Source organism: Corvus kubaryi, unplaced genomic scaffold, assembly GCF_017639235.1.
Source record: "Corvus kubaryi isolate FWS band 111438036 unplaced genomic scaffold, C.kubaryi_AGA036_p1.0 37398, whole genome shotgun sequence".
NCBI lineage: Eukaryota > Metazoa > Chordata > Aves > Passeriformes > Corvidae > Corvus > Corvus kubaryi.
This window is the reverse complement of record NW_024581137.1, coordinates 14,633,889-14,656,534: the sequence shown is the minus strand read 5'-3', so window position 1 is coordinate 14,656,534 and position 22,646 is coordinate 14,633,889. Positions and strand designations below refer to the sequence as shown.

At 38.0% G+C, this 22,646-nt stretch overlaps 1 protein-coding gene across 7 annotated transcripts in view; it reads left to right on the top strand.

The window, feature by feature from the left end:
- Positions 1–22,646, top strand: part of LOC121671525 (myosin VIIA and Rab interacting protein) — a 207,428-nt gene that overhangs the window by 70,344 nt on the left and 114,438 nt on the right. The gene's annotated exons all lie outside the window — the stretch shown is intronic.

Genomic DNA, 22,646 nt, shown 5'->3' with positions numbered 1-22,646 from the left:
TTATTGCAACAGATATTTTTGTTACAGTGATGCTAAGGCTTTGCCTGGGTTTGCATTAATCACTTAAGGCTTCAAAGGGCTATAAGAGACAGGTTATGTGAACTTTCTTGCTAGACGCTGATACATCATGCCCCTGGATCTTGAGTGTTTTCTAACTGTACTTTTCAAAAGGAGGACAATCCATTTGTTTACTCTGCTGCAGCAAAGGTGATAGTTCACGGTTCAGGGCACACATTAAGGAAACTTGATCACACATGCAGTGACTTGGAGATGTGCTCTGTGAAAGTCTTGGTCCCAAAAGCAAATGCCCTAAACCTGTTCGGCTTCCTTAGAGCTGTTGTTAAATTGTTGGCGTTTTTTGCTGAATTTGCCAAGCTTTTATCTGGCAGTGGTCTGTGACACAAATATTAAGGAGCAGAAGTGACTGAATAACTGTAGCTTTTCTGTCTTATTGGATGTGGAAATCAAAACAAGATGGAATCAGGAGAATTGCAGGTCCACTGCACTTACATCAGCTCAGGTAGAGCTGCCCAGTGTTACAGCTAATTCAGGTATCTCTGTTTGTAAAGTAGCAGAATTTGCATGGAATTTAGTGTCAGTGCACCAATTCATTTGTGGGCACCACTTTTGGGGGGGGGTATGTGCTGCCCTGCATGTGTGAATGGTACTGGGCACCCTCTCTTAAAGTCAGCTTGGACTCACTCCTCAGTGTAGTGTTGATGAACGTGCTGGAAGGTGTCCGGCTTCCACCTATCAACACAGTTCTCAAGTGTTTCAGTGTCCTTGACAGGGGTTAGATAGGTATCTATCTCCAGGTAAGGAGAGTGCTGTTGTAGCAAGGCATAAGTCAAGGCATAACAGTCCTTGTGAGTGCCTGGTGAAGCCTGGCTTCAGCCAACCATGTTTTCACTGCTGGGAAAGGGGAAAAACGGTAACTTCCTTGAAATGGACACATTTCCACTTACTATCCTAATAATTAAGGACAAAGATGTCATACAAGGCATTCAATATAAATTCCTCTTCATAGGAGAAGTTTTCATATTTATTGACTAAGTCTGTATTTATGAAAAATGACAGTCTTAAAGTTGCATTTTCTGGTTTTGAAGGTTTTGGCAGCAATGTGCCATGTGTAACTGCACTTACTCATCTGGCCAGCATCCCATGCAAAGGGCAAAAAGGTTCCACTGCTTTTTCCTAAGAATTAGGTTTTGTTAGTGTATGCATCCTTGTAAACTGTGCTTCTACTGAAATATGCTCCTACTGAGTGTGCACCCCACTGCTACTCAGCCAAAGCTTGTAGTGCCATCTACTTGATACACTGACAGGTCCTAAATTTAGGAGCTAAAGCAGGTTCCAATCAGAGTGAGACAGAGAAAGATTGCTAGGATAAGGATCTTGGCGTATTCATTGCTGGTTTGCATTCTGGGCTGTAAGCCTTGCTTTTGATGGCTTCACATTTGGCAGGTGACATTTTTAGGAGCAGTTAACATTAGGGTGAAGAAGTGTGCCTTGTAATCCAGCCTGAGGCTTTGGGGGAAGGTGGTAAGACTGTGTGAAAGAGAAGCCGTATGCTGCTACTCTGACTTCTGCTCTGTGCACTCTTTCTTCTAACATTGTTACTCCAGTGTTACCCCGTACAAGCAAATGAAACTGGGTTATTTTCAAATTCCCAACACAACTTTTCCATCTAGCAGCTGTATTACAATCAGTTGATGTGACTCTTCACATCAGTTGCTTCACATGAGCAAAAGTTAACTTCAGTGTGATTTATTTGAATCATCCTAATTTTACATCATTAAAAAAAAAAAATCAAGCAAAAAAACCCCACAAGAAATTCACAAATATTTTTCCTTTTTGAACGGAACATATTTTATTCATCTTAAGTCACAGTAGTTTCAAACATCTAGTTATGGTTACAAATCTAGTGGTATTATCCCACCTGAGGATGGTGAATGCTGCCAGGAGGCTGTAATTGGGAAGTCTCATGATGTTTCCCAAAGAGCTGGACAGACGAGTTGTGCTCTGCTTTTTTCACAAGCAAGTTGTAGCTAAGTTTTTTCAAATGTGCTTAAAGCCTGCTGATTGGGGTAGGAGTTGTGGGTAAACTATACTAGTTTAATTTGGAGCATAAGAACTGACTGTCCTATAGAGCATGTAAGTAGTATTTGGGTCAATTTTGTTTATGTTAAGTTACTGGTTACTTAAAACAGGCAACTTTTAAAATGTAAAGTTAAATAAATTTAACTTTCCTCTTTGAAGAATTATGTGAGTTACAAACCATAGTTTGGGGCTCAAAGATTACAAATTGTGCTTTTCTAAGTACCCTATCACTGTAGTATTTGAATGTTTTTGTGATTCTTGAAAGGGAAGTACAGTCTTTCTTTCTTCTCCCTTGATAATAATTTGTTTACAAAGGAGACTCTTACTCAAAGAAAGCTGAGTAAAATCTGACCAATGCATCAAAACAGCTGAGCTACTGTGAGACTGTAGGAACTGATCATGTACATTTTGCCCCTTGATTTGGTAGGGCTTGGTACAGCATTGCTCCTCATGTCAGTAGAGAAGATCCAAGCTCAAGCTGGCTGTCCTGTCCTGTTGCTGGATACACTCCTTCTCAGACACAAGAATCTTGCACATTCAAAATTCAGAAAAAAAATCCACAACAGGTTGTGTCAGGCTTTGATTTAGTGTTTTTCACACAGGTACTCACTGGGATACAGACGAGGGTGGTGAGAGTCAGCTATTTATGCAAGACAGCAAGACCTGCTGGGGAGCATCTTTCCCTTCTCTTCCAGTGCTCTGTGTCAGGAGCTGAGTGGGGAGTCTGTGTCTCAGTGGGTTTCTTACGCTTTTTCTGACTGGACTGGGGACCTTCACTTGCCTAAAGGACATCTGAAGAGCTTCAGAGTGGGATTTTACGTGACTGGTTCTCTTCTTCTTCTTACTTTGATATTCATGTTTTCAGACATAGTGCTTCATTGCAAAGGGGCAGGGTGGAAGGGCATGATAAGAAATCTCTTGTACTTGCCACAGCCTGGAAATGTAGGTTTGGGAAATGCTTTTTCTGCTTGTGGGACAGTAGGTGGAGCTGTTTGTTACACACTTGAAACCTGCTCCTTCAAAAAATTAGAAACTCAAAAATGTCATTGAGAAACAGTTTTCATTTGCACTGATGGAGTGATGTATTTAGCACTACTTTGGTCACCTTAGGGATCTGAGATGCTAGTTCTTTAAAGATCTATCAATTTAGATAGAAGAGTAAACAGGTGTTTTAAAAATAGTGCAGCTTCTTGAATGCGGTTTTATCTGTCGGGTCTTTATTCTGCTATTAATGTAATTTTCCATATTGATCAAACAGAGCAGCTCTGTCCTGCTGTGCTGCACTTGGCTCTTCCAGTTTTTTTCCCTTCTTGTTGTAAGATTACACATACATTTGTAATTAAAATGCTTATATATTTAATATGATTCATTTTATATTGGTTATGTCACAGTGTTAGAGTTGATAATTTACTTTTTTTTTCTTTTTTGCTTTACCATTATAAAAGATTTTTTAAACATATCCCTTTGGAGGACCAACATTCTTCTCCATACCTCCATTTTGCAAAAGTGATATAAGTTCATTTTTCCTGCACTGAACAATGAGAGATCCAAATATCAGCAGAGTGACCTTTGATTTGAGTTTCGTTTGCGTACAGGGGCTCAGTTTGATTTACATGACATGGAAGAGCTTAACCTCAGAAAGGACGGGCCTGTTTGTATTTTACCCTTGCTTTTCAGTTCTTTATCTGAATGAGGATCAGGTAGATCCAAAGAAAGAATCCTTTTGCAGAGGGTGGTCCGGGAGTTTTCTTTGAGAACTGTCATTGCTTGCAAAGGTCTCTGGCTCCTTCCCTCTTTGATGAGCTGCTGTGCTACCTGCTGTTGGAGGTGTTCTACAAGAGCTTTCTCAAGCCCTTTGTGTGGTGGAATCAAAATGTTTGGCTTGAGGGAAGCTGATGCTGTAACTGAATTTACATCGATAAATTTATGTTGCCTGTTCGCAAGTTTAAAGAGCAAAGTTACTGAACTGAGCCTTAGAATCCATAGTAGTAATAGATAGTCTTCTGGTTTTTTTGCTAATGAAAGCCAATAAAATGGTAATTGCAGTTTCTTTTGCCAATCTGTACTTAATAATAACCTTTGATAAAAATGAACGTCTTTCATATAATAGCCTTATTTCCAGTGTTGGCCGGTGAGAAAATTAAAGGAAGCATATAATTTAATTTTCTGCAGCAGGTAATGTAGCAGAACATTATGGTACGCAATCAAGAGCACAAGCAAGTATTGCTTGCAGGTTTTTTTTTCTTGGTATTGTACTGGACATCAGTTAATAAGGTTTATTGGTGAAATAATCACGTTTACTGGAGAAATAATAAAAAATAAACAGCAGTATGTAATTTGCAGAACCCCTGGGTTCTCTTGCTTAGTTAACTGTATACTCAGTAAAACTATTCTTGGCAACCAGAGGGATCTGCTTTTACAGTATTACATAACAACCAGCTGAAGTCAGGAATCTGGAACTTAAAAAAATAATAGCAGCAACAGCAGCTCAGCATCTCATTTTAAACCCAAATTACCTAATGACTTCTAAAGCGAATTACTCAGTAATGAAAAAATAGCAGTGCATCATTCGTTATTGCTCTTATTCATCTTACCATCAGCTCTGGAAGACTTCAGGATGTTCCATGAATACAGGATTGTATCTTATTCCAGTCATTTGAAAGCTCCTGTGTAGGTGATGGTGCCTTTCTGTAAGTCAGTGATAGTAGATTACTCATTTCTGAAATATTTTTGGCATTTTCTTGGAATGTGATTATTTTCATAAAAGAAGGAGTTCCTGCAGGCATATCCCCTTTGATTTTGAAAATCTGAGCAAAACATTTGGCCACAATTTTGGCTGTTTATGATGAAAACAAATTGAGGTGCTTTATGGAGAAAGCTTTGGAAAATGTGGTTAGAACCAAACCAATTGCGTCGTGTTTGCTGAATTTGCAGAAAAGCTGTAAGGATGCTCTGGAGGTGTAAATTATCCCATTTGTATCAATTCAGATGGCAATAAGGATGCCCTTAGTGTTAACTATTTTTCTGGTCATCAGAATGTTTAGGGTAAGAGAAGTAGCAGTCTATTACTAGGATTTGACAGGAAAATGAAGTTTCTTTGTGGAATGACTATCAACTCAGTTTTGATTACTTCCTTTGGTTTTCTGTAACATGGGTGATGGAACTTGCCAGTGAATTAGTACAACTAAATTGCTAAGGATGGGGGAGTAATTAAAAAAAAAAAAACAAAAAAAACCAACAACAAAGCAAATAACCAGAATTTTGAGCAGAGATATCAAGAGGAAGCTTTCTGGAGAGTTTCTGAGTGTGCTATCTGAGGAGGAGGATGAAAAAGGAGCACTGCAGGAAGATAAAGTCAGTTAATAACTGCAAAAGAAATTTTTTGCATTGGCTTTTTTTTTATAGTGGGAGAGTTTAGAAGAGTTTTCACATCAGTCTCTCACTGTGTGAGGGCTGCCTTAATTGGAAGTGTCAAGAGTAAGTTTTAGACTAAATCAGTAAAGAGAAATTAGTCTCCAGAACCAGATGGCAATTGCTCACAGGTTCTACAGGAACTAAAAAATTAAGTGTTTGAACTGTGGCATGAAAATTGTCTCCTAAATTGTTCTTGATACCAGGAAAATTAATGGATTTGACATGTGATGCTGGTTTCTAAAACGGGGTGCAGGAGTGGGCAAGCTGCGCACAAGGAAGACTGACTTCTGTACTCAAAGAATAATGAAGTTGGTAAAGAAAATAGTCATACTCAAACCAGGAATACTGGGGAGGAATCCACCTGATTTTGGAGGCAAAGTCACTCCATACAAATCGAGCAGAGGGCCTTGAAGGATCTGACAAACGTGAATTATGGTGATCAAGTTGCTATACTGCACTTGGATTTAAAAGGTTTTCAGAGAGTTCACTCAATGGAAGCTCTTGAGGAAAGGGAGCTCTTGAGCAATAGGAGGGCATGTATTTAATGGATTGAATACTGATTTTTAAAGATCAGGCCAGGCAGAAAAATAGGGTTAAATGATCACTTTTCTTAGTATTAGATTATTACTGGATTTCCTTTAAAAACTGTGTGAGAATAAATAATGAAACTGGCAGATTTGCTGAGAAAAGTTGCACAGAGACTTCTGATTCTTAGTGATAGGGCAGCAAAGCAGCATGTGAGACTGTTGAAAAGTTCAGGTTTTTTATACACATACATGTGCAAGCACACTGATTTTTCCGTAGGTGATATGTTTTCTTAATTTTAAGAAAAGCAACAAACATACCTACCAACCTTAAGGCCCTTGTAATATAAATGTTTTGGTAGGGAGAACTCAATCCATCACAGAAAAAATGTTAATGATCATCTTAATGTGCACTATTTGAAAAATTTGGGCCCAGTTTGTGATTCATGTTGTTGTTACATTTGGGAAGGTAATTTCAGCCATTTGGGAAGACTACTAAAGCATTTTTATTTTGCTTCTTTATTCAAATGTTGATAGCTGTTTTTGCTTACTAAAGGTGGAAAAGATCTGTGACTGAGTCACAGATGTGTAGAAAATTATTTATTTAGGCCTACACAGAGCCAGAAAATGATGCTACTGTAGCTTAAAGTAAGTTCTTGAAATAGTTTCAATTGTTGTATTTTCTCCTATAGAAGCTTAAATGTGCATGCAAAAAATATATCTCTTATGTTCGAAGAAGATAAAATTTTCTTAGGCATGCCTGAATAATTTGAATAAGAGAATATGTGATGAGGTAGTTCATGGTTCAGAAGATAACCATTTCTAGCAAAACTTGTTGATGTGATTTGGAGTTCAGCTGATTTTCTACAGGCTGCAGTGTTTCATATATGTTTTGGTTATTCTGAGGAGTATTTGCATGCCATTGTTTTGTTAACATAATAATAAATATTTTTAGCTATTTGTTATATTAGACCTTAATCAATAGGATGATAAATTATAATAGATTCGGAATCATCTTACCTTATGTTTAAATTAAAGTATGTTTTCAATTTTTAATGCCATTATCTCTAGCAACAAAGAAGAAATTAAGATGCATCCATTATGTATATCTCCTATAGCACTTTTCACTTGCAGGTGTGATGGTGCCCTCCAGAGAAGTTGGGTAAATGTTGCATCTCCGTTTAGCAAATGAAGAAAGAACAAAACCAGTGTTCTGGAGGATTGTATTATTAAGGAATTGTATCCAATTTCAATTAATCCATTAGTGTTTGTTTAAATATTTAAAAAAACAGTAGCCATAACATCTAGCCATAACACATACTCCATGTGTCAGAGTTAAATTTCTAGTCTTGAACCTTTTTGCTATTTTCTCTGCCTAACTCCATAGTATTAATGGTTTCAATTTCCAAAAGCATTTGGGGAAAAAAAAGTCTCATTAATAAAAAGAATTTGAAGAAAAGGTCATGATGTTATCAGGAGGTTAGAAATAAAGAAGTGCTATAGATTAGAAACTGCAACTAAATTAATAAGTAGGAAAAAACTGTGAATTTTCACCTCTGGTTAGAAGCATGTGGGGCTTCATATTAAAGGGCTTCTATTCATTAGCTTATTAAACAATAATTTAGAAATTAATGGCAAGGTGTTCAGAAGCAACAGAAGGATTTCAATTAGGTGAAGTCAAAGGTGTCTGCAAGGATGTAGGTAATGGTTTATTTCAAGCTCTGACTGGACTGGGGTTTTTTTTGTTTTGTTTTAATTTTTTTCCCTCTTTTTTTCTGCTTTTTGCCCTTTTGACAAATGCTGGTCAATGCCACCTGGATAGAGGGACCTAGCCAGGTGTGCTGTACTGAGTTTGAAAACTCATGGGAAATTGATAGGAAGATGCCTCATCAAAAACTGTGCCTGTGCAAGGTAGGCAGTGGAGGATGTAAAGATTATGATGAAATGTAGTCGTCTCGTAATTCCACTGTCAGTCTGAAGGTGCTTTCTTGCCTGAAATAGTCATTGCTTCTGATAGGGATGGGAGCTAATAGATAATAATGAGAGCTTTCATTAGAGAGTTTGCCTTACAGAAGAGCTAAGAGAGGACACAATGAAAGTACAGGAGATACTACATGGTATAGAATTAAATGTTCTTGTAGTTCCTTTTGATAACACTTGTACCATCATCAACTTTACTCTACATAAATCCAATTATTTTTGCATGGTTAGGCCAGGGAATTAATTTTTCAAATAATACTGAAGTTCAGATTTAACAGGGTTTTTGAACAAGCAGACGAGCAACAAAAATTCATGTTATGAGTCCTTGATACAACAGCAACTTGCACTCTTTGAAGAATAAGACTATTTCTACAGACAGGAGCATGGAGGGAAGAGAAAAGACCCCAAACTTTCATTGTTCCAAAAACTCCTGCCCATCCCAAGTGTTACATGGACCATAGTCCATCATGGAATTTACTTTCCAAGCCTAAAGTCTGTCACTTCACAACTGTTAGTCACTAAACTGAAATATGGAGGGGAGGGGAAAAAGGAGGAACAATACAAAGAATAGGCAGGGGAGGTACCCTGATCAAAGTGGGGGAGGTATGTGTAAGCTTCAAAGTCTGTTACAGACAGCCCAGGATGCAGCCTTGACAAACTATTGTAATGCTGATTGCAGATTTTGATTATGTGCACTTCAAAAGAAAAAAAAGGGTGAAATTTAATTCTGAGATTGATTTTTTTAGTGAAGGCTGCATGAAAAAGCTGTTGAGATAAGTTGCTAGCTGTTGTTTAAACAATTCACTGGAAATGTTTTAAATACTCAATTTTAAGTTTAAAAGTTTAAACGTCTGCCAAGCTTGATGTGTGTGAAAATCCAAATTCGGAGAGCGGAAGGAGGAAAATTATAATCCTACAGAATAACAGCAGCAAGAGCAGAGTGTACAGCAGGAATACTTTCTGTATGTCACCCTCTTTACACACGTGGGTTTGGGCTGGCATGGAAAAAGCATGGTTCATGCAGGAGCATTTTGATTTTTTTATATATGTATGCACAATAAATTTCTATGCTAGGGTACCTGATATCTTTGCAATATGCCAATGAATTCCTTGGTCTCTGGCAGACAATTAACAATACCAGGTGCTCCAGAGTCAATATAAAGGAATGCACTCAGTGCTCTAATGCTCAGGAGACTGAGTGAAAGCCTTAAGGGAGGCAGATGATTTTTAATTAACTCAGGTTGAGAATTTTGCTGGAAAAGATCACCAGAAGAAGAAAATTAAATTAATATATTGGAGAATCTGAAACTAATATTTTTCTTAAAAAAAGCAAGATAGATTTTTGCTTCTACTTAAGCAAAATGTGGGATAATCAGGTTTAAAATCCATATTGGTGAAAAAGGTAATAGACACAGTATTTATTTAGCAGTATTTGAGTGAATAAGCATTTTGCTTATGAAAGGTGAAATTTATTTCCAGAGGGCAGTACTGTAATGACACCTCCATAGTTCCTTTTCCTTTGGCAACATTTGGAAACATGAAATGGAGTGGGAATTGTTAACTGCATGGTTAGACCTAGTATTAGATGAGGTAAATGTTACTGGCCACACTTCTCTGAAACGTTACCAATGCTCTCTGAAATGCATCAGTTGCCGTGACTTCCTTTCTGGATGTGCCAGCACAAAGCCTCTCGTGACAACAGGTGTGTGTAGTTATTGCTTGCACGTATTGTAGGATGGATCGGTGCGTTAGCAGAAGGTAGAAAAACAGGAGGAGCAGAGGTGAAGGGTGAAGTTGTTTCTTTGTGCAGTGTTACAGCATATGTACTGTTAGCTGATGACCTGCAAACACACAGGCTGGTGAAGGGAATGAGTAAAAGAAACCACAAAACAAATGTTAAGAATAAATTGTTGGTGCTCTGGGAAGGCTATCCTAAGTAAAATGTTGAATCCTATACAGTGTATTTTAATATAAGCACTTGTCCAAGCTTAAGAAAGATCTCCCTGTGGGGAAGAGGAATATTTTCACTGACTTGAAGGTAACTTAGCTTGAGTTACTGAATTATATAATTGCCCTTAAGGATCCACTTTCAGTGGCTTGATTAAATAGTACATATCAGGATAATTGGCACTGGGAAGTCAGAGACATCTTAGAAATACCCAGCCTGCTAATTAAAATCAATGCCATTGCTCTTACCATTTTTTGTTCCTTCCAAGTGGCAGATTCTGTTATGCTTGCTGTATCTGATGTAGCGTGTAATAATAAGATACCGAAGTAGGTGAATTTTGTGTCACTCATATTAGGTCACATACATTCATACCAAAGTGTTGTGGGTTAAGCTGAATGGCTTTTGTTATGCTCTTACTTTATTGAAGGGCAAAGCCCCTGTCAATCTCAGATGTGAGAATCAGGGTCCTAATTAAATTTAGAAGCCATGTTTTTATTTTTATTAGGTTGTTTTGGGGTTGTAGTAGTGTTAACCAGGAAGTCAAAATGAGTCACTTGTGCTTTATTGAATAGAAAATTTGATCTCCTTAGATAAAATACTTGCATGCTCTCAAAGAGTTTGGTTGGGATTTTGGTTGCTACAATTGCATAAACACAAATGTAACAGGCATATAATAAAAATTTTAAAATGTTTCTCCAATTTATGTAGCTCACTTTTTTCTTACTGCATCTCTGTTTCTTTGATCTTTTACAAACTTGCCTTTATGTTCTCCTGATTAAATAATAAATCTGGGAATTTCTACCTGCTTGTAAACAAATATCTTACTGTTAAGGGTTTTGAAGAAGTTGGAGTCATTGATGACTTTTGAGAAGATTATTGGAGAAACTTCTCAGCTACACAGAGTAGAGGCAATTCATATAGTTTACTTCAGCACAGCATTTTCTTTTACTTGGATATTTGTAGTATAACTTTAAGATAGAAAAAAAAGTGCAAATATTCTGGTATAGTGTGCTGAATATAACCCATTTTGATGGAGTTTGACAAGAGCTGATATTGTAGTAATTAACAATAGAGAGTAAAAACTCTATTTGATCAAGACTTTTGGATCTTTAAATTTTGAGATATGCAAAGAGAGAAGAAGAGAGGAAGAAATTTAAGGGACTTGATTTTCAAGAAAGGCTAAGCTTTCACTGAAAAACAAGCTCCAGTAAAACACCTCTCATTCTACATCCCATAACTTAGGAACCAAAAATCTGATCTTTAACATCCTACTCGAGTTATATGCAGTATGTGAAAGGTATGATCTAATATTCACCTGTACCTGTACAGACAGACTGAAGACATTCAGAATGCAATTTTGAAAAATCTGTCCTGATCACAGAGTGCAGATGACCAAATCTAATGACATTGGGTCTTTTTATTGCTTTGCATTGCTTGGTTTGTGCTCTGGGGTTTAGCTGGGCAGCGTACAGCCAAAAATCTCTGAAACTGCTGGTAGCTTTTATAGCATCACTATAATTATTTGTTTATTGAGTGTTATTTGAGCTTAGTCTGTTCATTTTCTAGCTATTGAGTGTAACTGATGTTGATCTGTCCCATGTGAGCCTTAACTGGTATTTTTGCAAAGTTAGAGATCCAGTTTTTTAAGTGTGCTGGGGAGCTTAAATATATTTGTAGAGTGGTTTAAGTCCTTCTTGGGCACAGATTGTGGTGGCACTGTTCAGAAATGAAGTGAGCTGCATTCAAGGGAATCTTTGTAACTTCAGTGTTTCTTGCAAGGAGGAAATACTTCAGATGCTACAGCTTTCTCCATAATTGATTATGTGCCTTAGAGCCTGTGCATGCTTTGCCTGTATAGCAGAAAGAGAAATGCTTTGCTTTAATTTCTTGCTGATTTCAAATAATGTTTTTTATAAATCAGCTGCTCTTCTCAAGTCTCCGTCTGGTTTTTGAAGTAAGGCTTTGCTTTGATTTATAAACTATTGATTGTATTCAGAGCTTTTGTTTTATCTGCTTTTGTAGTTACACAGATATAATCAGCATACTGAATCCCTCTAAAGCTTTGCTTTTTTTTTTTTGCTCAGGGGGAGGTTCCTTGATTATAAGTGTTGGTGCATTCCAATTTGTGTTTCAGAGCTCTCAAAAATGTTATGTATAATTTGCCTTCTGCTTTAGGAATGAATCTGTGCAACTGTTTTTCTCAGTAAAAATAAGCATCTGTCAATCAAGATTTTTAGAAGATTTTTGTGTTTTGCTATAAGTTATAAAATACTGCCTTTTTAATGTCTGACTTACACATAGTGCCACAGTAACTGCAATTTGCACCCTTAGCCTACAGTGTGGTTTGAAACAACCTTGAAATGTTCAGGAGCATACTAAAGAATTGTGTAAAAAATTTACATAGCCTTGTTTGTAAAGAAAACCGTCATCTTACAATCTCAGTATTTGCTTGTGTTTTTCCTCTTTTGACTGAGCGTAAGTGGCTGCTAAACTTCCAACAACTAACTCCTGATTATCTGCTTCTTCCACCCCTGCTTGTGGGGAGAACTACTTGACTTTTGGTTCTTGTGGTCCACCTTTTGACCCTCTATGACATACTTTCTGAATTTAACTCGCACCTTTTCCGGGATGTTTGTACTTTAGACAGAAAATACATAAAAGTGTAAAAGCTGTAAGAGTGGCATAGGATAGAAGTGAGCAAACAAACAGAAAATGAATGGTGATTGCTTTGCTTTCTTTGGAAGGGAAAGGGATGGGAAGGCAGCTCCACAGTTAGGGAATATTTATAGAAAACATAGGTATGCCTTTTTTAAGCAGTAAAATCTTGGTTAAATATGAATTTTAGAACTGTTTTGAAGGAGATTTCCACTTGCATTTCTCTTACCCTCTAAGCATCAAGTTGGTCACTCCTAGTCTTTTCACATATTTGCAATTAAATGTGCAGAACTAAACTGAACATTTAATTTCTTAAAAAGAAATGTTTCTTCTCTCAACATTAAAATTTTTAATTGTTAATTGTACAAATGTATAATTTTTAATTATACTGTTATGGTTCCCACTGGAGGATCTTCTTCCAATTGAAATTTAATTAAATGCATTTTGATATTTGTTATAAATCAACCAGTATTTCAGTTACAGAGATAGTCCCTTGAGATGACTTAATCGTGCAAGTTTTGAAGTCCTGAATTAATGGATATGCCAATGATTTTATATTCTAGTTATTTTGAAAGATTAGGGTTTCACGGTCACTCTTCTTTTTTTCCTCAAGAATAAATACTTGGTTTTGAGAACTAGTTGTTACTTTAAAAGCAGTAGTTCTGCTTTTGATGTATTTAATTTTAAATCACTTACAGTCACACATCAGAAACAGATTTAGTCTGTAATTCAGGTGGTGGTGCATCAATGCAAAAGAGGGCTTTAGGAGAGGACTGTCTGCTGACAGTTCTCTGCCCACAGACTGTCACTCCTGCTGCTCAGCCCAGAAGGTAAATCCAAGCTACATGTATCTATGAGGAGAGCAGCTTGGTAGCGCTTTGGTTTCATTCGAAAGCATGGTAAGGGAAGGAGGAATTAATCAAAGCACAGACATCTGCTAGGCAGCAGCAAAGTCTGAGAAAATGTGTTTGTGTTTTCGTGAGAGAATCCCTAGGTTACTCTGTACCGATTTTCTACTGCTGAAAAAAACCTGACCATCCTCTGGTAGCATTTCAGGCCATAGCTACAAAGGTGTAGCTTTTGTCTCCTTGTTCCATTACCCTGTCCGTCTTCTTGGACCACAGCTGATGAAATTCCTGGAGTGATACCACCATGAACCAATGCAGTGCTATGGAGAATTAAATCAGTTATGTTCAAAGGTATTTCAAACTAACTGGTGCAAACTACAGTCCTATTGGGAATGCTTTATAAAGCTATATTTTAAGTATACCAATCCAGAATACGTCTCGAAATGAAGTGGGTGTATGATACACTGAACTTCTAATGTTACTTCAAGGGAAATTTTCAAAACCCCATGCACAAGTCTTCTGGCCCAGCAATTTGTTTTAAAAGAGGAAGAATTCCTAATCAGAAGCTACAGCTTTGGAGCAAGCCTACTCCTCCTCCCTTATCACACTATGGTTTACAGGCTGGTTTTGGTGTGTGAGCTAGATTCCTTTTGTAAGTAACTAAGTCAATATTTCTGAACCAGTGAATCACACAAGCAGACAGGTTCAGACTCTGTGCAGTGTGGGAATGCTTGGTGCAGGGAATCACACTGTCTTCCCTGAAGCAAAGCCATAGAACTACATGCTGTGGAGGTGTAGGCCTTCAGCATTGTCTAGTTCAGGCTACTGATCTGCTCTTGGTGCAAGCAGATCTCACAAATTCAGACACAGCCACAGGGTCTGCGCCAAGTATGCGAACCAAGTCTGGGGTTTGACTGTGCCACAAACTCCCCACAGGGGAGATGTCTTCCATCTGCTGCTTTTGAAGAGAGAAAATGCTCAAGGGAGAGAAGAGAAGCATCAGATATCTGAATGATACTATCCACAGAATAACTGAATAATAGTATTTGAAACTCTTTTATTATGAAAAAGTCAGAACAAAGTGACATTTTTAAAATTCAAAACACATTATTTTAAAAATGGGGAAGAACTATTCTGTCTTTTCCAAATGTGCACCACCTAATCATCTTTCTGAATTCTAATTGTGAATTAGGTGAATTTCCATTTTTAAAAAGCTTTTGTGTTATTTCGGTTGTTTTGACATTCACCAAAAACATCCCACTGAAGTATGTTTGCTGTACTTCAGATTGATAGATAGCTGATTGGGAAGATCAGAGAACACAGGCTGAGAAGAGGAATGAAAATGGCAGCTTTATGAAGTTCTCCTTTGTCCATTCCTCTCTGGGACAGTTCACTGACCTTAGCTTTCTGTGTCTGGGGTGAGGCATACTATCGTGGGCTAAGGAAGATTAACTGGGATTCATACAGCTGTAGGAGCATCTGCATGAGAGGGCTTTAATTTATCTCTAGTTCCTTAATATGCTGCTTGTCTGGTAACCTGTCTGTCTTTCCTCGTCTCTAGCTGAATCGCCTTGTCAAGGACAATCCGTAGTACTGCGTTTCCATGGGGATGGGTATGGAGAGTACTAGGTGGGTGAGAATCCTGGTCTTCATTTGCAAGGGATATTGAATAATGCAGTTTATCTATAAGTGTATACATGCTCACACACATATGCAGAGTAAAACTAAATAGTGGCACCTCTAGTCAAAGCTAAAGAATAAAGATGGTTATTTTCTAAAAAAAAATCTGAATTATTTGGGGTTTTTGTTTTTCATGGTTGCTTACTGATTTCCTTTCAATCCATTACTGCATATTCATTTGTATGTTAAAATATCAGTATGTTACTAAATTTGCAGAAACTTTCCCGTAATGAAAAGTTTCTGGATTAAGTTAAGAACATCAGCTGTAAGAGAGCCGAAGTATTACAAAAATGTTAACTGAAGATCGTGTCTTTGTTAAATACAGGTGTTTCTATAGGAGTAGTATATGCCAGTATTTTTTTAAAGGACTACCCCAAATATGTGTGTTGGAATGAGGAGGTGGAGGTGCGGTCGATATTTCTTGCCCCCTTGCAGACATTTGTCTGGTTTGTAAGAAAAAAAATGATGCTGCTTTCAGAAGGTATTAATATTGTTGATATGAAGCACACCAGGGTAACACATCACATTAAATATAAAGTACATTCTGTGAAAATAGATTCCTTTGTCTGCCAAAATACTTTTCTTGTGTACGATACGGGTGTGTGGTAATTTTAAGCTTCTAAGCTTAAAATTTTGTTTGTTTGTCTTTAAAACAAACGAAACCTACATGGAAATTGCAAACAATTTCTATCGTTAAGAAAATAGTTGTTTATATGTTTAAATCTGCAAAAATATCGAGCTGCTGTTTTTTGACACATGGCAACTCTTTGGAATTGCAGGGCTTCAGTCTTAAAGCTACTTGAATTGCAGTCCATGTGGAATATCAAAGATCAGTACTAACTATATGTTAGGAGCACGGGCAGTATGAAGAGGAGTTAGACTAGGGAAGTGGAATTTAGGAGCTATATACATGCAGACTTATTGAAAATACAATGTTGAGTGCTACAGTTGCAAGGAATTCACACTGAAAGCAAGTTAATGGGAACTTTGTGGTGTGATTCTGGGATTTCACAGGAGTCTCATCTGAAACAAGCCCATGGATGGCCTAGAGCATTTGTTAATGCCTTCTGCTCTCTTCTTTTGGCACATTAGGGTTCTTATGGTTGTTGCTGGAAGTGGCAAAATACTCAGTGGACATTGGTGTGGGAGGGTATGTGCTGATTTGTCTGAGTTGCATTCTCCAGGGGGGGTTGTGGAGGACATGGCTTTCCCAACGTTCCTGTCCCACCTGGGTTCTGGAGTGGCAGTGGTCGGGATGGCCAAATTTCACAGCCGGTTTCATTGGGCAGAAGGCCCTTGAGTACACAGCATTACTCATCCTGTCTGTACACAGACCAGGATGAACATCTTTGGGCTGCTCTTTCTAACAACACACTCTCAGTCGTCTGGCACTGACTTGTCAGGCTGTGAGACCCAGTTCTGTAGTGTGCTCTGCTGCTTGTTCTGCTGCCTGCTCTTGTTTATTCTGCTGCCTGATCTGTGGGGAAGGGTGAAATAACAACAGTGATGCTGGAACAAATCTTTGTAGGCCTGTATTGCTAGAAGTCCAGCCAGGAAGAGGGAAGAATGTTGCACAGTGAATACTTCAGGGATTTTCAGAGCCACTGTCTCAGCTACTCTGCTGCTGTACACTAGCCAGGCTATGAATTGTGCTTTATAAGGTCAAGCCAGAAGGCACTGTGAAAGGAGCACTGAGAGAACTGTTTAATGTAGTAGGAGTGTTTCTATTATTAAACGAAATTTTTCAAGTTAATATGGACATAAAATTTGAATTCCAAAGAAAGGTGGCCTCACAGATGCCACCATTGATGCAAAGAATGTATTGCATGTAACTGTGATGGAAGAGTATGTACATTTTAAAAAATATTCTCACTAAATATTTTTTGGTTTTTTTGAATTGAAAAATGTTTTATTCTAAAGAATTCTTGTCTGTATTTATTATTCTCTAGGGATGAACCTGTACTGAAAGTCAGGATCTGATAGGAGAAAGGTTCCAAATTCTCCAAGGAGAGGTACCAGATGGGCAGTGAGAAATAAACTTCAGGGAGAGCAAAATGACAGTTATTGAGAGGAGATGAGATAAAGGGGAATGTAGCAAATATTCAGGTAACTAAAAATCACTTTCAAATGTGGGAAAGGAAAAAACAGGGAAGCCATATAAGAAAGGTGGTAAAGCTAATGATGTTTTGCTAAGTTGTTAGGAAGTTTGACAGGGTAGTACAACATAAAGTATTACCTGTTTGTAATCTAAGAGGAAAGTGCCCCAAAATGCTATTGTAAATAATAACTAAAGCTTACCATTTTGTAGTCACATTTCAGGGCTGTGGCATATACAGGTGAAATTATGAAAGAATCACTTAGACTGTAGTGGTTAGTGGTTCAATATGGACGTAATAGGGAAAAAAGGGGGAAACTTTCTGGTTTATCATCAGTTGCAGTTGATGTCCAGTATGGATACACACCTTTTGATTATTCTCAGTCAAACTCAGGATTTAACCAGAAGGTCCTATAGGATTTAATCTGCAGCAGAAGTGCTTGTCCCTGATACTGACACATTATTTCACCTCAGACCACCCAACCTTACTGCAGACTGAGCTGTAACTGAGATAGCAGAGCAAATGAGATAGAAGAGTGAGGGGTAAAAACTATGTCAAAACCCAGCTTTTTTTTCATATGTTTCATGTAGCAGTAAAAGAATGGGAGGGCAAAGGAGTCCATACTCACGGCACTGTCTTGAAAAAGATCATTTCAGCTTTCATGTGGAGATTTCCAGTATCTGCAGAGCTCCCCAGAATATCTGCTCTATAATTCAAAACCTGCTTCACTCTTGCTGCTCCACTTGCCTGCAGAAGATTTCAATGCCTATCAGTTAAATGTGGTGCACAGCCTGTGCTCCTGTGATATCCAACATGACAAAAGAAAATGGGGTTAAATAACAATGTCCCTTGACAATTTGTGGGTTTCCAAAATGACATGGAATTTAAAATAATACCAGTATACTATTTATTTCATTTATCTACACTCTGACATGTCAGTTCCAGCTGATGATAGACACTGACTGACAGTGCTTGTGCCAGCAAAAGAAAAGGAAACTTCCCCTAATAGCCATTAGCACAGAGTCTATAGAGTCATACAGCAGCAGTTACTCTGTGAAGCAACTTCGCCTCAGCACGAAATTGTTAACAGATTAGGATAGAATCTGGTATGACAAAATAGGTACTGGCCTGGGGCAAGCGCACCACAATTTGTCTTGGTGCTGACTGGATCTCTCCCTCTAGCAAATGCAGTGCCTGATCTGTGTTTTTTGACAAGGGTAAGTGTTCAGTATTTTGGCACTTTACTGATTCTATTAGCAGTTTAATTGGTTCAACTGTGGTTAGCACAAAACTTTCACAGGTTAGTTTTCACAATATTTATTTTATGGTATTTAATAAGAAATATGAAGGTGTCAATGCAAATTTTTTCCCATTGTAAGGAGTTTTTGCATATCTTAAAAAAAAAGTCAAAACCAAAAAACAAACAAAAACAAAACAAAAAACCATCAACAGTGTTTCCACTGTGATGGATTTTTTTTATTTTTAGAAAGAAGTTGTCCCCAGATCAGAGCATAGCATATATGCAGCATCATCACTGTTTGCTCCCACTTTTGAAGAGAGAAGGAAAGAAAAATATAAAAATTGAGATTTGATAGGAATACACATTAATATTATAGAAATTTAATTTTATAGAAATTAAAAACTGAAGAGAAAAAAAACCTCAAGAGATGCTAGTAAGATCTTAAGTAAAAGGACATAACTGCAGTTGGAATAATTGGACTGTGAAATATTAATCTTCCTGATTTTTGTACAAGTGACTTACTCATAACTATTTATGTTTCTTAGCACTCCCCCTGAAGACTTTGTGTTTTGCTTTTTTGCTTCAGGATGTTTTTGATGTTACTCCCCACTGCCCCCCCATTTACGGTACACTCCCTGCTGTCTAATCTTCCCAAAAATGTCAGCTACTGCTGCTGGATTGATATCCTTCTGAACAGATTGAAGTGATATGTGTTCCTCAAAGGCTCCCCAAATGCAAGTGGTGTTTTTGCATGTGTGCTAAGCATGGGTTTTTGATAGTACCAGCAATGTGTAGAACACTGTTTCCTGTGCTGAGTGTTAAATATAGCACAAGGCACAATTGTGATAGTGTTGGTAAGAACTTAAGAAAAAAGGCCTTGATTATCAGATAATGAATTAACTTGGCATTTGCTATAAAGGGACATGGTACTATCCTGTGCTCCACTTTTTCAGAGAATAACTAGGGTTTCACTAGGGAAAATTTATCAAAGACATTACAGAAACAAAACTGGTGGTGGTGTAGCACTGGAAGTCTGGAAGTTGTGTTAGATGCCCATTTTGATGGAGAAGAATAAACTACTTTAGAACAAGAGGCAGCAAAAAGAAAATAGCACTGAACCCTTAGAAAGTAAATAGTGATGGAGGCATATGCCTGCTGGTTCTTATTGTGTACTGCAGGTGGAAAAGGTGTATGACCCTGTCAGCACAGCAAGAGTTCTCTTCTCCACAGGTGCTTATTACTATGTTACACATAACCATAACAGCTGAGCCCCATCAGTTGCGACTTGTGATGTGAATAAATCCTGTCATTCGTGCTTCCCACTGTTCCGTGCTTACCCCAGCAGGGACATTTTTTGTGCAGTCATATTTTGTTGCTTGTTTTATTTGCACACATATTCTAGGTATACATCTCTGAATACATTATGTTCCCTCCTTGGAGAAGTAAGTGCACATGAGGGCACATTCAGAGAGCGAGAGGCATTCCCTCTCTATTCTCTGTCTCATCCCCCTCACCTATGTTCTGTTGGGGGAAACAGTGTTGCCTGGGGAGGAAGGGGCAATGTTTGCAATGTCTGGGTGGTTCAGCCTGCTTCTTAGGAATAGCTCCTGCACAGGTGGCTGTTGTCCTTTTGGAAGCGAGTTTCACTTCATGAGACAATCAGTTGTTGTTGGCTGCTCCCCTTTCCTTAGAACATTCTTACAATCTTCTTGCCATTTAAACATCCTGAAGGTAAAGCCTGAGGCTTTCAAACTTGGGATGCCTTGAGGTTCAGCTTGTACCTCCTGATTTTCAGTGCCACAAACTTTCTCAGTGTATCAAGATTGAAGCCCACATCATCCCACTCACAGTGATCACCCAGTGATCACCCATCTGGAGTTATGTGCAAGTAAGGTTTTCTCAGCATTGCTGACAGTAAACCAGTGCCTGCTTTTCACTTCAAGTAATTTTCCTCAAACCAGGCAGGTTGAATTGCCCACCAGAGTTAGGCAGCACTTCACTTCTATATGAAACCCATGTTTTGCTTCCAAGGAAAGAGTTTGGAGAGGAGCCTTTTGGCTTCAAATGACAAGTCCAGTTGACAGTCCCTTTTGCCATTTGACTCCTTATAGAATACCCTTTGGCAGGCAGTGCCTGAGAACCTTAATTTGCTACAGCTGTCAGAGACGTGCATTGCTTTCTTTTCTGTTCTGCCTGGTTTTCTGTGGAAATGAGGCTTTTTCTATCACGCTCTCTCTCTCCCAGCCTGTCCAACCCTATCCTATTTACTTTTTTAATCCATTGGCCAATTTTAATCCTGTTTAGCACTGAGGCAGATGCCTTAATGATATTGAGTTCTACCACTATGATGAATACTGGCAGCCAGATAGAGGAGAGAGGTATAATTAATGCCTGTTCTGATGAAAAGATTTCAGTGTGTGCTCAGCTTTTTCTAGGTATCAGGCTTTATTAGCTCTGTTGTGAACAAAACTCCCTGGTTTTATATTGTAAGCATTATTGTAGCCCTCTAATTGGTGGCTTTGCTTCTCTGGTTTATCTTGATATCATGCATCAGAGCCCTAATGAGGGTTCAAAATGCCACTGAGCATGACAAGGTTGAGTGTGTGGGCTGATACTACCAAGCATCTATGTTACTAATTCTGGGAGATAATAGAACTCCGTAAGGGCAAAAATCTCTTCTTTCATCACTCCCCTGGACCCCGATTCCTTAGCAATTCTCAATTAATGGGAAGGCCAGCATCTGCTGCCTGGGGTCCCTATCCTGAGGCAAAGATTGCAGCATCTTGGCCTGCCAAACACTTTTCTACGCCAGAAATCCTCCTGGAATCATACAGCCCTCACTTTCACCAGCTTTTGTTCTGGGACCTGGAGTTCCTGCCTGACCTTCTGTGCAGAAATAATGCTGTGTCTCGCCCCAGTGCTACAGATCAGCATGCCTCCTGTGGATGGGGGAGTGACGTGGAGACAGTTCACTTCCTCTCTTGTTCCACGAGGAAGATTGTCCACGTAGAACCAAGGTGGGAGGGAGTAATGGAGATTAGGGCAAATTAATCTAGCCATCCCATTGAATCTCTGGGATAGTTCCATCAGTTTACCTGAGGAAGCCAGTTTGACTTGCATAATTCAGACATTTGTCTCTTACATGATAATCTCTTACCTTTCTCCTCTTGCACATTCTGTAAAAATGTGGCAAAACAAGCATGTTCTGCCATCTGGACAAAAAAAAATCCTAAAGAAAGATTATTTACTTGAAAGTCCAAAGAGTATCAGCTTCAACACCTAGTCTAATTTAGTCAAACCCTTGTATAGGGTGTGCACAGCAGAAACACACATCATTTTCAAATTTCAAATTTATAAAAGTCATATATCAGGAATATGCTTAAATATGATGTATGTGCGAGTTCAAAAATTATATGGTTTAGATCACTGCTTTACTTGTCTTTTAGACTTGAGGTTTAGAATTGACCTGTCAGATTTTCATAAAACAGGCTGGTTTTATTTTGAGTAATGAATCTGAGGAAGAAGTGGCAAATAAGTTGATGTATAGCCTAGTAATGTGATTCTTTTTCAAATTCCAGACTTGGCTTATAATAATGTTAATGGATGATCTTGGTTGAGTTCCTGAATAAGTATGCAATAAGTGTATTCTTTTTTCCTGTAGCAAGATATTTAAACATGAATTTAAGAGTAAGTCAGCATGTCATGATTAAGTCCTCTTGCAATTTAGTCTATTTTGTGGTACCTCTAAATTTTGTTTAGACTTTTCTGTTACTCTAGTCTTATAAGTGGTTTTTATCAGTAATTGGAAATAGTAAGGTACTCACCACTAATTCTGTGAAATAGAATGAATACAAGTATGTATATGCTGTGTTAAAAGCTTTGATTTTACTTGTTTATTTTACTTGTTTTTCATTGATTCTAATTTTTTCTTCTCATAGGGTATGTCCTAGTTGTACATGTCAGAAAATGTGCAATGAGTTTGCAGACTTGTCTGCCTTCACATCTCTTCCTTCTGCATGCTTTTTTATTACTGCTGTCGTGGAATATATTGCCTCATTTGTAAATATCAAAAGCACTGTAAAATGGGAGATAGCAATTCACTTAATACCGCACATGCACAATTTATTTCAATTTTTTTAATAAATGAGCTCTTCTGCTAGA